We start from the raw sequence: 6,091 nt of genomic DNA on the forward strand, positions 1-6,091 counted from the left end.
ACCTGCCAATGCAGGAGATACAGGAGATGCTGGTTTGATACCTGGGTGGGGAAGATGCCCTGGTGAAGGGCATGGCAACCCATGCCCAAGAATACTCCAGTATTCTTGCCTGGAGAATCCTGTGGACAGAGGAGCCTGGCAGGCTATGTCCATGGGTTGGCAAGGAGTTGGACACAACTGAAGCAACTTAGCACTCATAGAACTGTCCTTCCCTGCCCTGGGATGTTTCACAGTCCCCAGGTCAAGAGTCTCCTCTGTATCATTTTAACAACCCAGAGCTCTTGATAAACAGCATGGCCATTATCCATTGAGACAGAAGATCTGACTTTAGTTTCCTGATATGGCCTCAGATGATCCATTCACTATTCCTTAAGAGCTTTTGGCATTTTAAGACAAAAACAGTGTCCTTCTCTGAAAAGTTTCTAACTGATTCAGGATTTACAGGACCTCCTTTGTTATTATTGTTGTTGTGTAGTAATTAAGTCGTATCTGACTTTTGTGACTCCATGGACTGTAGCCTGCCAGGCTCATCTGCCCATGGGATTTTCTAGGCAAGGTTGCCATTTCCTGCTCCAGGGGATCTTCCCGACGCAAGGATCAAACCTGCATCTCTTTAACTGGCAGGCAGATTCTTTACCACTGAGCTGCCTGGGAAGCACACAGGACCTCCAGGGACCAAATGAGTCACTAGGGCGGCTTTTGTATTATCCAGGTGTCAGATGAAAAACCTCATCACAAACGTTTCTCATGTTGATGAGGGACCTGAGAAAGTCCAGTATCCTAAATGAGGAGGGAGGGCTGTTTATTATCTGAGACATGGGCATCTAAAATAATATCTTCCTGGAGAACAAAATGGAAGAAAGATTAAAGCAGATTCCCAGGAGATCTTGGTAGCAGTATGGTGATAAGCCAATGAGTTACTGGTGTATTTGGCCACCTATGCCGTCTTCCTCTTCGATATGACAAATATTGAGACGGACAAAGAAGAAACTTTCTTGTGCATCTTTCTAGGGGAAAAAAAAGGCTTGCAGTATACCTTCCTAAGAAAAGAATTTCACTGAAAAGAACTTTTTCTCCTACTATTCTGGGGCATCACAAATGTTTGTTTTCAAGAAAAAGACTCAAACAACAGCTAATCCTTTTATTTTTTTCTCATTAAGTCCAAAAAGAGGGGGAAAATGTAAAGTCTTATTACTTTAATATATTATTCTGTAATAATAATAATTTAACTAAAATTCATTGAAACTCACCAGATTATGTCTTTCACATTTACATAAAAAAGGAGCAAAAAGCTACTCAGGCTTGATATAAACAAGAGTCAGGCTTTAATCTAGAGGTAAAGACTGAATTAGAGTTTTATCCAGAACTAATTATTCATGAAAAAGAAAAGAAATAGATGAAACTGAGAACTGTATGTGCAGTCTCTTGTTTGGGGAATACCTAGCGATGGTTACCACTTTGGACTTCCTGAAACCCAGGAGCGAGGCAGAGAGAGAGGGAGACAAACAGAAAGAATGAAAGACAGACAGAGAAGACACCAGCCCAGGAGAGAAGTCAGCCACAGCCACAGATGCATCCTTAGATCTGGAGAGGCGTGGCCGAGAGGGAGACAGAGAGACAGAGAAGACACCAGCCCAGGGGAGAAGTCAGCCACAGCCACAGATGCATCCTCAGATTTGGAGAAGCGCGGCCGAGAGGGAGACAGAGAGAGAAGATGCCAGCCCAGGGGAGAAGTCAGCCACAGCCACAGACGCATCCTCAGATCTGGAGAAGCAGGGCTGAGAGGGAGACAGAGAAGACGCCAGCCCAGGGGAGAAGTCAACCACAGCCACAGATGCATCCTTAGATCTGGAGAAGCGTGGCCGAGAGGGAGACAGAGAGAGAAGACGCCAGCCCAGGAGAGAAGTCAGCCACAGCCGCAGACGCATCCTCAGATCTGTAGAAGCGTGGCCGAGAGGGAGATGGGGTGCAGGAGGCCACTGGTACAGACGATGACAGCAGCAGACATGCAAAGGGATGAGGCCTCATCTCAGGAGGGTCACGACACACCCTCGAAGAATTTAAAAGTCATACGAATATAACCACAGCCTAACTCAAATTAGCCTGCATCTCTGAGCCACATGAAACTGATCGGAGCTCACTAAGCTGCAGGAAACGTTGTCCTAAGGACTCAGAGCTCTGGGCTCTCTGTTTAAGAGGAATCATGTTGGTGAATGTCTTCAAGTTCCACTTATGATTTAGGTGAAGACTTGCTATCCCATAAGACATGCTGCTCTGTGGTTAAGGGAGAGATGGCAATATGGGTGCACATGTTAGATTCTTTCCATGGGTGCCCTTCCGCCCAACTCTTACCTTACAGAGACCTTGTTGGCTGCCACATGTGACGCATATGTCCATCTGCCCTTGACTGGGTGCATAATGGATGGTGGGCGGATTATGCAATTTTACTTGTAACTGTTTTAGCCAGGATAACAGCTCTGGGATTCTAAGCATAAAATGCATTTAAAAATTGACAGTAGTGAAAATCATAATAGTAGTAGACAGAAACCATGTGGTAGTTTTATGGTGGTGGTGGTTTTCTTGCTAAGTTGTGTCTGACTCTTGCGACTCCATGGACTGTAGCCTGTCAGGTTTCTTTGTCCATGGGATTTCACAGGCAAGAATACTGAAGTGTGCTGCCATTTCCTTCTTCAGGTGGCTTCATACCAGGGACTTTATACATTCAGTTTAAAAATCCTTAAATGCTTTTTGCTGATATTAATATCTTACTTAAAACATAAGGCAACAAACTTAATGATTAAGAAATCCACATAAAGTTCATCAGCTGGTGGTTTAATGAGTTGAGACTTGAATCTACTGCTTTCTTATTGCAAAGCCTCTACTTTTTCTTTTACGTTAGAGAATTCACTGTGTATATGATTTTTTGTTTTTCTTAGGGAGATTTTTGTAGGATACCTAGAAGTTTGGGTTCAGTAAGTTGTTTGCATCACAGAAAGAAAAGCCTAGATATATATTATGTACAATACTGTTGTTATGTTCCCAGTGTGTATTAATCCTTCAATCACAGAGGAAACAGACTCTGATAAAGTATAATTAATAGACATTCTGTAAGTTACTCTTCATCACTGGAAGAAGACCAGCTAAAGAAAGCCTTGTAATATTTGTTCTGTTTCCTTTATGAAGTTAAACACATCTAAATTGTGGGCAGTGTGTTTCCATAGCTGCCTGTTAGAATAGGAGTATAATTAGTGAAAAATTCCCTAGGCCCTAAAGTGTTTTCTGGATCATCTTTTTCCTCTTCTCTTCTCCCCTGATTCTTCTCCTAGTTTATCTTCTTTCTGTCTTTCTTTCTTTTCAGTCTCAGCTCAAATGGTACCTCCTTTTGAAAACTTCTCCTTCTCCAGGTGACTCCTTTTAAGGTTGAAAAGCAGGCACTGAGGAGTGTTAAGCAGTCAGTATCATTCCTGCTCTTAATATTTCTTGAACAACTCTTCCCCCAAACCTTCCTAACTGTTGAATATCCAGTTAAAAAACGACATAGTCATTTATTAGCTGGCTGCAGAATATTGCTCATGAAAATGAACCAACTAAGTTAAATTATCTACTGATCAGATTGAGGGCAGGAAGAGAAGGTGGCGACAGAGGATGAGATGGCTGGATAGCATCACTGACTCAGTGGACATGAGTTTAAGCAAACTCTGGGAGGTAGTGAAGGAGAGGGAAGCCAGGCAAGCTGCACCCCATGGGGTCGTAAAGAGTTGACATGACTTAGCGGCTGAACTACTGATCAGTACCCAGCACTCTGAGAATACTGCAGTGCTCTCTTCATCATCTGTTCATTAAATTGGATGGGTTTCCATTTTCTGCAGTGATAACCGCAGTCTTGAAAGGGAGCATGCTGGGGTTTGCCCCAGTTGCCAAGCAGAGGACAGATTTCAGTGCCTTGCCCAGTTTCTCACCTTCAACAAAGGGGAGAGAGTAAGAAACATGTGTTTTGTAAACCGAGATGGTCAGTATGTTTCATTAAAGTCAATAAAACTTTACAGTGTAATGATGTCTAGTGAAAGAATGCTAGTCTGAAAGAAACATAGAAGATGACTTTGTCTGGACTGACCTCAGTAGTGGAGGAATTGAGGAATCAACACGTGCCACTGAGAAGGCCAACTGATCATCCGGCCAAAGCAGAGGCCACAGTAACAGAAAACCCTCCTCCACTAGGCCCTCCCTGCCTGCCAGGCTCCCACACCCCCTTCTGTCCTGTGTCCCCGCCCTCCCACTCTGCACGTGCCTGCAGGCTGTGCTGAACCCTGACCCCTGCGCCCAGGAGAGCCCCCTGGTCTCTAACCAGGCCCGCGGCCTGGCCTCTCTCTGTTGCAGATTCACTGCCCTCGCGCCAGTTCCAGCTGAGTTCTCTGAGAGCGCGGGCAGTGCCTGTCCCAAGTCTGCGTAGAGCCGGCTTCAGACCTGGAGCAGCTCTGCAAGGACCCCTCCCTTCTAGCAGAGAGCTGCACCCCAACTCACCAGTGACTCGAAGGGCAGAAGAGTTTCTGGCTGCACTCCTAGCCATGACGAGCCGTGTGTAATTCATTATCGATTCCAAGCACCAAGCCCCTCTTTTGGTAGTTGAAGACTAGGAAAGCTAAGGATCCACCTCAGTCGTTCCTCCTAAATCTTGCCCTGAAAAGGTCGCCTCCTCTGTCCCCTAGTCTGAGTCTGGTGTGAGGAGCAGGAGAGACCAGGGAAGCCCTGGTCTGCAGGTGTTGTTTGAATGTGGTTAGGAACCGGCTGCGGCAGATGGCAGGACTGGCAAAGTCCACTGGCAGTGGCAACATACATGCCCCTTCCTGCCCCGCGGCCTTTGGTACCTCCCCTTGTCATGCCCATCTGCTGGCCTCCGCCCCTGGCCTCGCCTCCATCCTGGTCTAGGTCCTGACCGCGCCTGCGGCCTGGTCATCAGTCTTGGCGCAGGCAGTGCGGGAACCTGGCCCTCCAGCATTGCAGCCTTAACCAGGATTCAAAATCCAGTCAGATTCCTGACTCTGCAGCTGGAGTCACAGAAGAAAGTGGCGGATTGACTGGGGAGCTGCCTGGATCCAGGCGAGGGGCTGGTGGAAGGCTCTTAGTCTGCCCTGCTCAGTTCCTGGAGGAAGGCCGCCTGCTGGCTTGGCACCGTGACCAATCCGACGCGAAGCTCTGCTTTCAGCAGTGCAGACTGTAGACCCTCTCCTGGCAGGTCACCAAAGTGGACTGGTGATTTGCAGAGCCTCTGTCTCCAAGACCTGAGAGTTTTACAGTTTTAAAACCTCATTTTAGATTCTTTGTTTCTGCCAAGTGCACGTCTTTCTCTGGTTGTCGGCCGTGGGTGCTTGTCTCTAGTTACCCTAGTCTTCTTGATGTTGTGGGGGGGTGCTTCTCTTGTAGCAGAGCACGGGCACCCCGGCTCCTGGGCTGGGCAGCTGTGGCCTGGTGGGCTGGGTTTCCCAGGGCAGGTGGGATCTTACTTCCCTCATCTAACCCAATCTTACCCAAGCAGCCTTCACGGGAAGGCCTGGGACCACCAGGGAAGTCGCAACCAGAGTATTGTAGAGTGAGGATTCAGTGTTGATGCAAACTTTGCAGGAACCACCCTGAGGATCTCCTCAAATTTTACTGTCTCCTCTTCCCTTGGGCCCTCTGACTGTCCATTTTAGATTTAGGTTGGAAGTGTAGATCCAAAGAGATTCAGGACTTGGGGCTGCACCTTGTCCCGCTTTTCTGATAGAATAATCCTCCTCCCCACACCCTCCACAGTTTTCTCTGTGATTTCTCTCTTCTGAAGCATCAAAATGGAATACACAGGCTTCCATAGGAGCCCTTAATGAGAGATTTGTAAACAGTCCCTTTCTTTTTAAATTCTTAAATGGGTATTAAAAGTCATTTTTTTTTAACCAAATTCCCAACTGGATTCATTCATTTGGTAAACACTGTTGAGTTCTTCCTGAATGAGTGAGTATTGACCCTCTGCCAAAGGCTTTCTTAGACATAATAGTTTGATCTTGGAGTCCCTTTTGCCCTTATCTAGGTCCTGGCAACAGCAGGATGAGATAGCCTA

The 6,091-nt window shown here is 46.6% G+C and overlaps 1 pseudogene; it reads right to left on the reverse strand.

Moving 5' to 3' along the window:
• The window catches only part of LOC122685755, a 31,273-nt pseudogene extending 26,532 nt beyond the window's left edge, over positions 1-4,741 (reverse strand).
• Between the last annotated feature and the right edge of the window lie 1,350 nt (positions 4,742-6,091).

The sequence above is a fragment of the Cervus elaphus genome, chromosome 29, assembly GCF_910594005.1.
Source record: "Cervus elaphus chromosome 29, mCerEla1.1, whole genome shotgun sequence".
In the NCBI taxonomy this organism is placed as follows: Eukaryota; Metazoa; Chordata; class Mammalia; order Artiodactyla; family Cervidae; genus Cervus; species Cervus elaphus.